Raw genomic sequence first — 12,374 nt, forward strand, 5'->3', positions numbered from 1 at the left:
CAGGTGCATCATGCTCTGACCTTACCAATGTTAATAATTAGTTCACTTTAGCCCTGGATAGCATCGCACCTTTAAAAGCAGTATCCCAATTTAGATCAACTATGTTGGTTCCCTGGTTTACTGCTGCATTAAAAAAGGAGAGCTCAAACTGTGAGCTTCTTGAATGCAGGTGAGGAAATCCGACGATCCTGTTGCAAAACAAACGTATAAAATACTTTACAGAGTGCAGTGCGCAAGGCAAGGAAAGAGTGCACTTAATCCTATATCACCACAGTTGCGAATAAACCTTGTGAGCTTTTCAAAGTGGTGAACTCTTCTCTGCCCTCCAGAGCTTCGCAAAACACTTTGATTCCATGAGCCATAATGTGTGAAGAACTCTCAGACTTATTTTATTACAAAATCCAGATAATTTATGACAAGTTTCCTTTGCGAGAAGCTCTAACTTCCATCGCCAACAGGAACGCCCACCTGGGACCTTTACTAGATAATCTACATTCCCTTACGCTTATGGATGCTTCCACCCTCCAGGCCAGCTGTAAGTCGTGGCCCCCTTTGGACCCAATCCCCTCAGACATCCTCAAAATGGCCTCACCAATAATGAAACCCATTTTTCATAAGCTGCTAAATACCTCACTCGAGGTAGTGATAGTGCCTCAGGCATGGAAGCAGGCTATGCTTCTAACTTTATTGTGGAAATCTAATGCAGACCCCAAGGTCCATAGCAATTTTAGGCCTATCTCCCTGCCACCGATTTGCTGTCAAAATGACAGGGAAGTGGGTTAAGCGTCAAATTTCTAGTTCCTTGGAAAACAACAACTTGCTCCATGATACTCAGTCAGGATTCCGTGCGGGCTACAGCACTGAATCTGTTTTTAGGTCGAGCAGACCTACCCTCAATGCGTGAGCATTGAAGGTGTCTGCTTCAGACCTATTGTGGCCCGTATTTAGGAATGTGGACAGCTATCAGACGCGCGCTTTGACAATGTCAGATTTCACCTCGGGAGCGCGCTTCTGAGCTGCGCTTGCGCGGAGCAACACACAGCCCTTGCTCACACACAGACACAGGCAGCCCCCACCCCTCTGCATGCACGCACACACACACACAGGCGCGCGCATGCACACGCAGGCACACGGCACACATACAGGCACACGGCACACTATCCCCTGCCTCGCATTCTCTCTCAATCACACACAGTCACGCAGGCGCACACATATTCCCTCGCGCACACACGCACACACGCGCGCACACACTCCCCCCCTCCCCCACAGGCATACACACAGGCACGCACGGACCTCACATCAGCCCTGGGCCCCACTCACCGACTGCGCTCTTCCGGCGGGGCTCCTCTCGCGCTCCGCTCCTCACGGCGCGTCTCCTCTTCTGAATCGGGGCTCCCTCAGGTCAGAGGAGCCCCGCAACAGGCGCCATACTCCTCCTTCTCCCCGGCCCCCTCCTGGGGACCCGGGCTACCCAGGACCGGCAGGGCGCTCCATGCGCCGGCAGGCCTTCTCACGGACCTCAGGAGGCGGGACTTCCGGTCGGCCACGAGCGGATTGGCCGGCCGGCCAAGAGCTTCCGGGTCGCCGCGCGTCTCACGTCTCTTCCGCCTTGTTCTCTCTGTTTGGCGTGTCTTCTGCGTCTCTCTGCTGTCCCTGGTCAACGGTTAATTTTTCTTTTGTGCCCACACCTCCATTTATTTTCCTTTCATCTGACAATTCCATGTGAGGCCAAGAAACATCGCCTTTTATGCTAGCTTCTCTCAACCAGCGACAATAAAAGAATTGAAAGAAAAAGGCGGTAACACTGTGTTTCCTTGCAGTGTGAGGTGAACTGCCGAATTTATTTATGGCAGCCACACGCCCCCGCTTGCTGCAATTGAAAGCGTCTTAAAAGGCTCGCGAGAGGAGCCGTGTTTGGCTTTTGTTCCTGGCACTGCTGCGGCGACCTCTCAGGCCAGGGGTCGCACTGGCAGTGCCAGGGTTCACGGGAGGGGCGGGTTTAGTTGCGACCACTAATTAACGCCCATACTGATTCATAAATCCTCGCAGCGATGTTTCCATACTCTGGATCTGGGCGTCTGCCCACTTTTCCCTGCCTCCAGCCTGCAGGTAAAGAGCTCCGTACCTCGCCCCTCAGTCAGGCGGGCTCCCTCCTTCCTACAGCCCCCGCCCTCCTCCTCCCCACGCATTTCGATGTCTAATTATTGAGGTGAAATATTTTCAGTGACTCCCCCTCGCTGGAGGGTGGGGACTGGAGACTGATCGCATCTCTCTGCTTTTATGTCAAGCCGGGGTGGTTCTCGGAGGGAGCGCGGCCGGCTGCAAGCTTCTGAACTTCTAGCGCTGCCCAGGGCTTCTGGGAGCTGCTCCACAAGCTGCTAGGAACTCCCAGCGTTATCGTTCTACGCTGGAACTTTCTAGGTGGCCACGAAACGCTAGAACCATCCACAGCATCCTGTCAGTCACTCTTCTTCCGATAAGTCTCAGTTTTCCGGGGCATCAAACAGGAGCTTTCCAGAACTTTTCGCGCGCCCTAGAACAATGCGGAATTTTCGAGAACCTTCTAGAAAATCCAACCTTCCCCATCCTGTGTTATCAAAGAACATCTTAAAACTCCTTGCGGCTTCTAGGGCAAGGCTTCTCGGAGCTTTAAAGAAGCAATCGCGCTTCTCTGATTTAATTTCTTCAAAAATTCCCAGACGACTGGAAGAGCGTCACATGTGTTAAACGAGGAAGGGGCATTACTTGCTCCCAACTAAGAAATACCAGCAAAAGACGCCCGAGAAAGGGTTGTCCGGGGCTTTTTGCGGGGGTCTGTTATGTTATTTACATTTGCATAGCGTCAATCTACATTGTTATGGCATCAACGTGCCTTATGTATTTTAGCGAGTTTTTGCGCGGTATTGGGCATGGTATCAATGAATCCAGAGGAGCAATCGTAATGTTATTTCGGGTTAATGTGCATGTTACATCATATCGTACGCTGCTTTTTATACGTTGTGTGTGTGGTACGTCAGCTTCGGTATTGTGTCCTTTCATGACTAGATACAAGTTGAAAATGGGCGCGCATTGATAATTGCTGTCTTTGCAGTGTTTGTTTACCTCGGAAGTAGGACACGTGGTTCGAAGCCCGGCTTCACGCGGTTCACACGCTGTGTGGTCTTTGTCCAATCTTTATTATTGCTTGCGCTTTTATAACTGACAAAGCTTTGAAACAATTGCGAAACAAGCGTCTTCCTCGCATTTCTTAATGATAGCCCTGTGTGAGAAGGGGCGGCGGAAGGAATGTGCACTACAAGGTGTATTTATTTGCTACAGTATAAAGCGCCGCATGCAATCTTCACGCTGAGAACAGATACAGCGCAGGCATTTGTGGTGCACAACTCCCTTACACGTGGGCCAGGTGCACCACAGGCAGCACTGGGCAAGCCTTCACACAGAGAACAGGTACAGCACATGCACTTGGGTGCACGATTCCTTTACACATGGACCGGGTACACCATATCCATCACTGATGCAATCCTTCACACAGGGAACAGGTACAGCACATGCACTTGTGGTGCACCATTCCTTTACACATGGAACGGGTACACTACATGCAGCACTGGGCAAGCCTTCACACAGAGAACAGGTACAGCACATGCACTTGTGATGTACACCTCCCTTAAGCATGGAACAGGTACACCACAGGCAGCACTGGGGCAAGCCTTCACACACAGAACAGGGAAGGCACATGCACTTGTGGTGGACACTTCCATCACTCTCAGGGACCTGGCACACCACAAGCATCATTGTCTTTTTACACAGAACAGGCACAGAACATGTACTTGTGGTGCAGGCTTCCCACACACACAGAAAAGATACAGCACAGACATCAGAAACCATGCAGGAAATGAGAGCGGTCTATTCAGATCCCAGATCCAGGTGCAATCACTGAGCCAGTCTGGGATCCAGGCTGACCCCAGAGAAATATGCTGAATTTTCCCCTGTATATGGAAATCAGCAACTTGCAAAAGGTAAGGAGGTTTCTTCTTTTCACTTCTAGCTAGGCTCAACACATAAGGCCTCACTTAAAGGGCAATCAGCCCTCCTTTTATATGAGTATAATCCTGGCTATGAGCTATGTGGAGCCTAATACCTTGATGCCAATGCAATGGAGTTCTCACTTTACAAGTGTTTAAGTAACACTCTATCTATCGCCCTCACTCCATCTATCGCCCTCACTCTATCTATTGCCCTCACTCTATCTATCGCCCTCACTCTATCTATCGCCCTCACTCTATCTATCGCCCTCACTCTATCGCCCTCACTCTATCGCCCTCACTCTATCGCCCTCACTCTATAGCCCTCACTCTATCGCCCTCTATCTATCGCCCTCTATCTATCTATCGCCCTCACTCTATCTATCTATCGCCCTCACTCTATCTATCTATCGCCCTCACTCTATCTATCTATCGCCCTCACTCTTATCTATCGCCCTCACTCTTATCTATCGCCCTCCCTCTTATCTATCGCCCTTACTCTTATCTATCGCCCTCACTCTTATCTGTCGCCCTCACTCTTATCTGTCGCCCTCACTCTTATCTGTCGCCCTCACTCTTATCTGTCGCCCTCACTCTTATCTATCGTCCCTCACTCTTATCTATCGTCCCTCACTCTTATCTATAGCCCATCACTCTATCAATCTATCGCATCACCACAGCATCATTAACCCCCACACAAAATCACTCGGGGGCACCACAGAATCACACATGGGGCACCACAACATCACTATGCGCTACCACAGCATCACTAAATGCCACAGCATCACTCATCGCCACCACAACATCACTCAGCGCCAACACAGCATCAATATGTGCAACCATTCAACAACTGGTTCAAGTATGTTTTATCAATGTTTCAAACTTTATTACAAATGTCACAAAAACATGTTAATATTTCACTTCTGTTCTTGGATTTTCGTCACAATAAAATACACTGAACATAATCTTCACAAAAGTTATTTACAAAAGTTGAAGCTTTCGCCATTATAAATTACAATAACTTTTATTTAAGTATTAATTATATAAAAAAAATTAAAAGCCATTGTTATTTGTATTATCAATACATCTAAGTCACGTAAATGCAACACATATTGCATTACAAATGCTATAGGTGTCACATTTGCGAAAGTTAAAAATATTGGCATTGTAAATGACAAAGCTATTAATTTCGCTATTTTTAAAACCAACACATAAATAAAATATTTGTCATTTACAATACCAATAGCTCAAACTTTCCTAATGCGAGACCTATTGCATTGCAAATGCTTGTTTTGGTGGTCGCTGAATTCATTAAAGACAATCTTGATCAGGACTCGCCAGCCATGGTTGTCTTTGATTTGACAATGGCCTTCGATGCTGTCACCCACTCTAGCCTCTTGGAGAGATTATGGGAGGTGGGTGTCCAAGGCTCAGTTTGGGCCTGGATGAAGTCTTACTTGGAGGACCGCTCACGAAGGGTTTTCCTTCCATTCTTTACACCCAAGGCTAAACCACTCGATTGCGGGGAACCTCAGGACTCTACCCTGAGCCCAACTCTTTTTAATATTTACTTGTCCGCTTGGCTAAGTTAGTGGAGGTAAAGGGCATAAGTATCATTTTTTACACAGATGATACACAGTTGTTACTTTTATTTCAGGAGAAAGAGGTAGGGGCATTGATGGCGTTTAAAGGGAAGCCCGAAGCTCAAAAACTGATAAAATAGAGATTCTGTTTTCAGGCACTCACCATCAGCCTGACACCCTCAACTGGAGGCCATCGGAGCTCGGTTTCCCTCCCTCTCCTGCAGCGGTGGTTAGAAACCTGGGGGTCAAATTTGACTCCAATTTATTTTTCGAACCTCAGGTCAGATTGGTGTCTGCCAGATGTTTTCTTACGCTAAAACCAGTAAAGAAGATTATTCATCTGATCCCAGAGGAGAGCCGCAAACCGGGTAACATCAAAACTAGACTATGCAAACAGCCTGTGTTTAGATTTACCAGCCTATCTGTCCCACTGCTTGCAGATCATACAGAATGCGGCGGCCCGGCTGATTCTTTAAGTTACCTGCCCATGCCTCTGTCACAGCCTCCCGGCACAGGCTTCATTGGCTGCCCATTGTTAACCGCATTAAATTTAAAGCCATGATACTCACCTATAGAGCATATGAGAATAAAGGCCTCGGCTATCTGAGGGAAAGGTTACTTCCTTATCATCAGGAGCGAGCACTCCAATCCAATGAACGAAAACCTTTCTATGTCCCGAGACTCAATAAAGCAAGAAGAGGCCAATGTTTTTTTTCTTACTTAACAGCCAAACTCTGTAACTCCTTGCCACTAACTATTCGCTTCGCACCCTCCGAATCATTCTTCTGTAAATTATTGAAAACACACCTGTTCGATAAGTAGGCTCCCTCTAACGATATCGGACTAATCCTGCGGTACATCATAGAACCGCCACCGCCGGGACGCCTCCTCAGACGCAATTGCGCCCCTTTACGAATTGTATTGTTTTGTATTGTTCAAACAGTTGCCTTTGTCCACTACTGGCAGGGGCCCCAGTGAACAACGCCCCCACCCACACATTGTTGAGGCTGTAGGGCTAATGTTATGCCTGGTGGATGTATGATGTTACAACGCATGCTTTTACCACGCATGCCTTTACAACGCGGTTATTACAACGCATGCCTTTACAACGCATAGTGCTTTGGGGCGCTGGATAGTGAATAGTTTAATTTACTATTCCAACTCCAGTCCCCGTGGATAGTAGGGAAGGTGTTGGATAGTATATTAAACCTATTCCCTATCCTAGAGCGCCCCCCAGCACAATGCGTTGTAATGGTTTGCGTTGTAAAAGTTGCATCGTAAAGGCACTGCGTGGTAAAAGTTGCGTTGTTAAGGATGTTTCCCAGTTCAGCACCAGGGGAAGTCTTGCCACATCTTTGAATGTTATTCATCACTACCCTTCAGCAGTGGGATGTTGCACCATGTCCTGGAGAAGGCTGCTGCAGGAACCCAAACACAGCCCTTTGGGTCTTTGCTCTGCCTCTGTGACCTGGCTCGGATCCTGGATTCTGGCTGAGGGGGCAGGCTGGATGGGGAGGGTTCTAACCCAAAAGTGAGGTCTACCTTCAGTCATCCACTCCGCCCTTCTGCAAGAAGCCTTCGCCCAGCCTGACATTAACAAGGACCTGTCTTGGCTTCCAGAACAATCAGTGACTTCCTAAAATGGACTAATCACGTCTTACTTACATTTCTACAGAGCAGTGTCAATATGGCTCACGGTCTCTGCACACATAACACGGCTGCAACCTGCAGCGTGGTACATGGACAACCAAGTGAATGACTGAGGGGGTCTAAAGGGGGAATCTTGCATTATGGAGGCAGAGAGGGGATCATGCTGGGTGTTCTGCCCCTGTGTGCTCACAGAGTTCTGGCATCGGTCTCTTTATAATCGCTTTCCTTCCATCTCGCTCCCTTTCTCTCTCTCTCTCTGCAGTGCAATCCTCTGCTCTGCCTGTTTTACCTTCTCCTGTGGTGTGATGTCACTTACTAGTGGTGTCCCCCTAGGGCCACCATACTGTGATGTCATTGCCCTGGTATCTTCGAATCTGGGGTGTAAGAGTATTCTGGAATGTCGATGTGTGCTGATGAGGCCTTTGGGATAGGACGCCAGTGCTGTTCTCCAGATGTTTTGTGTCGGGGTGGTATTATACAATAAACCTGTACTTCCAAGGACTTGTGCGGACACTGATCTTTACATCCTGGTCGCCTTTCAGCTCTTTTCTCTCTTTTTATGCACTCCAGAGCTCAGTTTCACAGGGAGACACTGGGGTGCCTTTCTATCCGTGGATGTGCTGCTCCAGAAATATGTTTTATTTTTTAAATAAAAAAAATATGAAACCTTGTATCCGGGGAGCAGGGTGTGACGTTGTGGCAAGAGCTTCTGGCTTTGGAAATGGGGAGCCAGGTAGGAGTCTCGGCGTCTGCTGAGCTTCTTGTGATCCTGGGCAAATCACTTAATCTCCCCTTGCGCAAAAAGAAATAAAAAGTGCCTTTGTATGATGTAACGAGTGCTCATTTAAAGCGCTGCAATGCCTTCGGATGGAGTTCGCGCTAATTATAAAAGTGCAACGAAAAAAACCCCTACAACAGCAAAACACGAACGCTTTAAAGCAAGAAAGCAACACCTGGGTGGGTGAGTCACCCAGCTGGTGTCACGAGCCACACATAGGCAGAGCGGAAGTTCTTTGCCATCCCCAGATCTGCTGATTATTAAGTATTTAAATCAATGAGCTGAGGAACTGCTCGTGCGTACTCAACAGCAGCTACCAGGCCTAACAGTGACACCTCGTCCCCCCGGGAAACTCTCGCCCCCTCCTCAATCTCACACCTCACTAAAGGAACTTTGATCGGCATTAAACAGGCCAGGGGTGCTACCTCCGGCCATAAAATACACAAAGCTTTGAAGTATAGCGCTGCAAACAGACAGCGCCTCCGGGACCATAGAGCGCTACAGCACGCACGTGCCACTAGGGTGACGTCACTAGCTTATCTGACCCCGACACTGCACAGGCAGAGTGAGCTGGACTGGGGAAAGCTTTATGGGGCCCGAACTCGACCGGAAGAACGCCAGTTACATTCACATTCATTTCATTTTATTATTATTTGTGTTGGCACGGGACATGATGTTGAGCCGAGGTCGAGACAGGAACCTAGGGGCTTATTTACAAGGCCCTTGCGCCACTTTCGCGTCATTTTTAACATGGGAAAAGTAACGCAAATTGGTGCAAGGAGCGTGTAAATCTGCCCCCCTAGTTCGTAGCCAATTGCGCCACATCCTCTCCCACCTTAGACTAATTCCCCACCCATACCCGTTAGTATTGGCCTACACATTGTGGGCAGTTTCTGAGAATGTCCTTACGCCCAATGTGGGCTGTACCTAGCTGAGCACATAAGACAGTCAGCAGTTCCCAGAGTGGAAGAGCAGGGAGGCTGCCCCTGTCCCTACACCGTTCCAGCATTGTGACAGGGGACTGGCTGCTCCCGCCGCCCTCTCCCGGACACCCGCATCCCATCCTGGAGTATGACTGGGTTACATTTCCAGCCATTTGCCTTGGCTGACGTCATTGTCTACACCTTCAAACACACAACAATTAAAATCTTTCACTTACCATCAGAGAAGTGCAATTTGTTCAAAAATACATGTTTGAAGTGTCCCATTAAACAGAAACTATACCTCCGTCCCATTAAAGTTTGACAGAAGGCTTTGGACTTTTTTTCATGTTTTTAGTAAAGGGTCATAGAGTACAGAAGCATAGAATGTAGAGTGCAGTGGCGTAGAGTGCAGTATAATGGAGCAGAGTTCAGTGGCATAGACTGCAGTGGTGCAGAGTGTAGTCATGCAGAGTAGAGTGTCGTAGATTGCAGTGGCGTACAGTAGCGCAGAATAGAGTGGAATGGTGCAGAGTGGTGTAGAGTGACGTGGCACAGAGTGCAGTGGAGTGGATCGGATTGTTTCAGGGTACAGTGGAGTGGTGCAGGGCAAGCGTGCGTAGAGTGGCATTGAGCAGAGTGGCGCAGCTTTGATTGCAGTGGTACAGAGTGGAGTGGAGCAGAGGGGAGTAAAGTGGCATAAAGTGAAGTTGCGTAGAGTAGATTGTTTCAGAGTAGAGTGAAGTGGCATAGAGTGGAGTGGTGCAGGGTAGAGTGGGTGGTACAGAGTAGTGCAGTAGAGTGCAGTGTTGCAGAGTGGCATGGACTGATGCAGAGTGCAGTGGCAAAAAGTGCAATGGTGCATAGCAGTGTGGGATGGCGTGCACTGGTATAGAGAAGAGTGGTTCAGAGTAGAGTAGACAGGCGTAGATTGAAGTTACCTAGAGTGCAGTGTTAGAGTACAGGTGTGTGCAGTAGATTGGCATAGATTGCAGGTGAGTGGCATAAAGTGGTGCAGAGTAGAGTGCAGTACCATAGAGTAGAGTGGTGCAGAGTGGAGTGGCACAGCGTAGAGAGGCAGAGAGTGCAGTGCTGCAGTGTGGAGTGTTGTAGAGTGCAGTGGTGTAGAGTAGAGTGCAGTGGCTTAAAGTGGCACAGAGTGCAATGGCATAGAGTAGAATATAGTGGTGTACAGTGCAGTGGTGTAGAGTAGATTCGCATTGAGTGAAGTGGCATAGAGTGTATTGGTTTTGAGTAAAGTGATGTAGAGTGCATTGGCGTTGATTGCAGTGGTGTAAAGTGGTGCAGAGTGCAATAGAGTGGCATAGAGTGCAGTGGCAGAGTAGATTGATTCAGAGTAGAATGAAGTGTCGTAGAGTCTAGTGGTGCACAGAAGATCAGAGTGGCTTGTAGTGGATTGGCGTAGAGTGCAGTGGAGTAGAGTTCAGTGGCGTAGAGTTCAGTGGCTTAGAGTTCAGTGGCATAGAGTGGCACAAAGTAGAGTTGCAGAAAGTGCAGTGTTGTAGAGTACACTGTCGTAGAGTACAGTGGTGTATAGTAAAGAGGCACGGAGTGCATTGGCGCAGAGTGGCGTAGAGTGCAGTGACACAGAGTACAGTAGAGTGTAGAGTAGAGTTCTGTGGCACAGAACAGAGTGGCGTAGAGAGCAGTAGTGTAAAGTATAGTGATGTAGAGTAGAATAGAATGGTTTTGAGTGCAGTGAAGCAGATTAGAATAGAATGGCATAGAGTGCAATGGCTTAGAGTCTAGTGGCGTAGAGTTACTTGGTGCGCAGTAGACTGGTGTAGTGTGTATTGGTTTTGAGTAAAGTGGAGAAGAGTGCATTGGCACTGAATGCAGTGGCATAGAGTGCAGTTTTGTAGAGCAGGGGGGCATAGAGTGGAGTGGCGAGGAGTGGTGTAGAGCGCAGTGGCTAAGAGTGCATTGGTGCATAGTAGTATGGAGTTGAGTGCAGTGACACAGAGTAGAGTGGAGTGGTGTGGAGTGATGCAGAAGGAAGTGGAGCGGTGCAGAGTAGAGTGGAGTGGTGTGGAGTGATGCAGAAAGGAGTGGAGCGGTGCAGAATAGAATGGAGTGGAGTGGGGTAACGAGGAGTATTCATGGTCTGGTAGTATTCTGCCATTAGAGACAAGACATCTTCAATTGAAATGACCATTACATTTGCACTCACATACAGCTTTACTGATAAAAGTATACAGCGCACAAATGATAATGTGTGGAAATGTATTCACCCAATGGATTGATTTGATAGTCAGCACGGTTCATTTACAGACATTTAAATTTTGTTGGGTGCTAGAAAAGAAAAAACATCTGTACAGTCTTCCTCAAGCAGGCCCTCACTAGCCATCATGACTGTCACATAAATCCTCTCCCTTTGAAGTCAGAGATAGAAAAATAAACACAAAAAAGCATTGGAAGAGGGAGCCTGACATCTGATCTCTGTCTTTGAATGTACAGAAAATGCGGCAACATAAGAACAAGATTTAAAGGCCTGTTTACAGAAGGCGAGTTTGTGGAACAATATAGTAAGGTTTGGGCAATGGGAGGGACGAATTTGAGCTGGACAGCCTAAAGCAAATAAAGCCACCAAAAAGAAAGCCAGAAAATATGAGTTGCAAACCACAAAGCCAATGGTAGGCAATGGGCAGAAGGCATTCCTAGGTCAACTTTCTGAATGTCCCCAAGTTGTCTTTAGCAAACCAGACAGCTCTGCTGCTTGGTAGGCTGCAACCCAAAACAGTGAGATTCAGTGCGGTCAGTTACAAAATGTCCCAAAAATGAATCACATTGAGGATAAACTGAAATGGAGATTCTAAAAAAAAGTGTAACTTTCGACATATACAGACTGTCAGCATAGCACCAATTAGTTTGTGAGCCCCACCAGTTGAGGATGGCTATTACTCGCGACTGTTCATTTATTTTCATATACTTGAGAAAATGGGCTGTCCTTTGGCTGGAATCGCTCTTGAAACAAACATTAATTGCAGCTGAGCAAGAACGAATGGACAAACATCTGAACATCAGTTTTAGCCAATATGTTCATGCAGCTCCAAGATTAGGGCAAATACAAATAACATAAATTAACATCTCAGAAGCTGCCCCACACAGGCGGCAAGAATGAGCCGAGCCATCCGCCAACTCTGCAAGTCTATGGATTGTAAACGTTTATCAACCATCCCGCACGCAATGACTGCCAATTCATTTCAATTCAATTCAAAGAATCTTTATTCAATTTTCAGATAAAAATCATAAAAAAGCAAAATCACAGTTTAAACATTAATACAAATAATAAAATGCTATTTCCGATGCCGTTATCTGTCCAACAACTTCCAACTTTATGTAAGGCAGATTCACTGACACAGTTCAACCCGGTTACATAAAAACAGATCAGAAAGGTTCA

The sequence above is a fragment of the Lissotriton vulgaris genome, chromosome 10 (assembly GCF_964263255.1).
Source record: "Lissotriton vulgaris chromosome 10, aLisVul1.2, whole genome shotgun sequence".
In the NCBI taxonomy this organism is placed as follows: Eukaryota; Metazoa; Chordata; class Amphibia; order Caudata; family Salamandridae; genus Lissotriton; species Lissotriton vulgaris.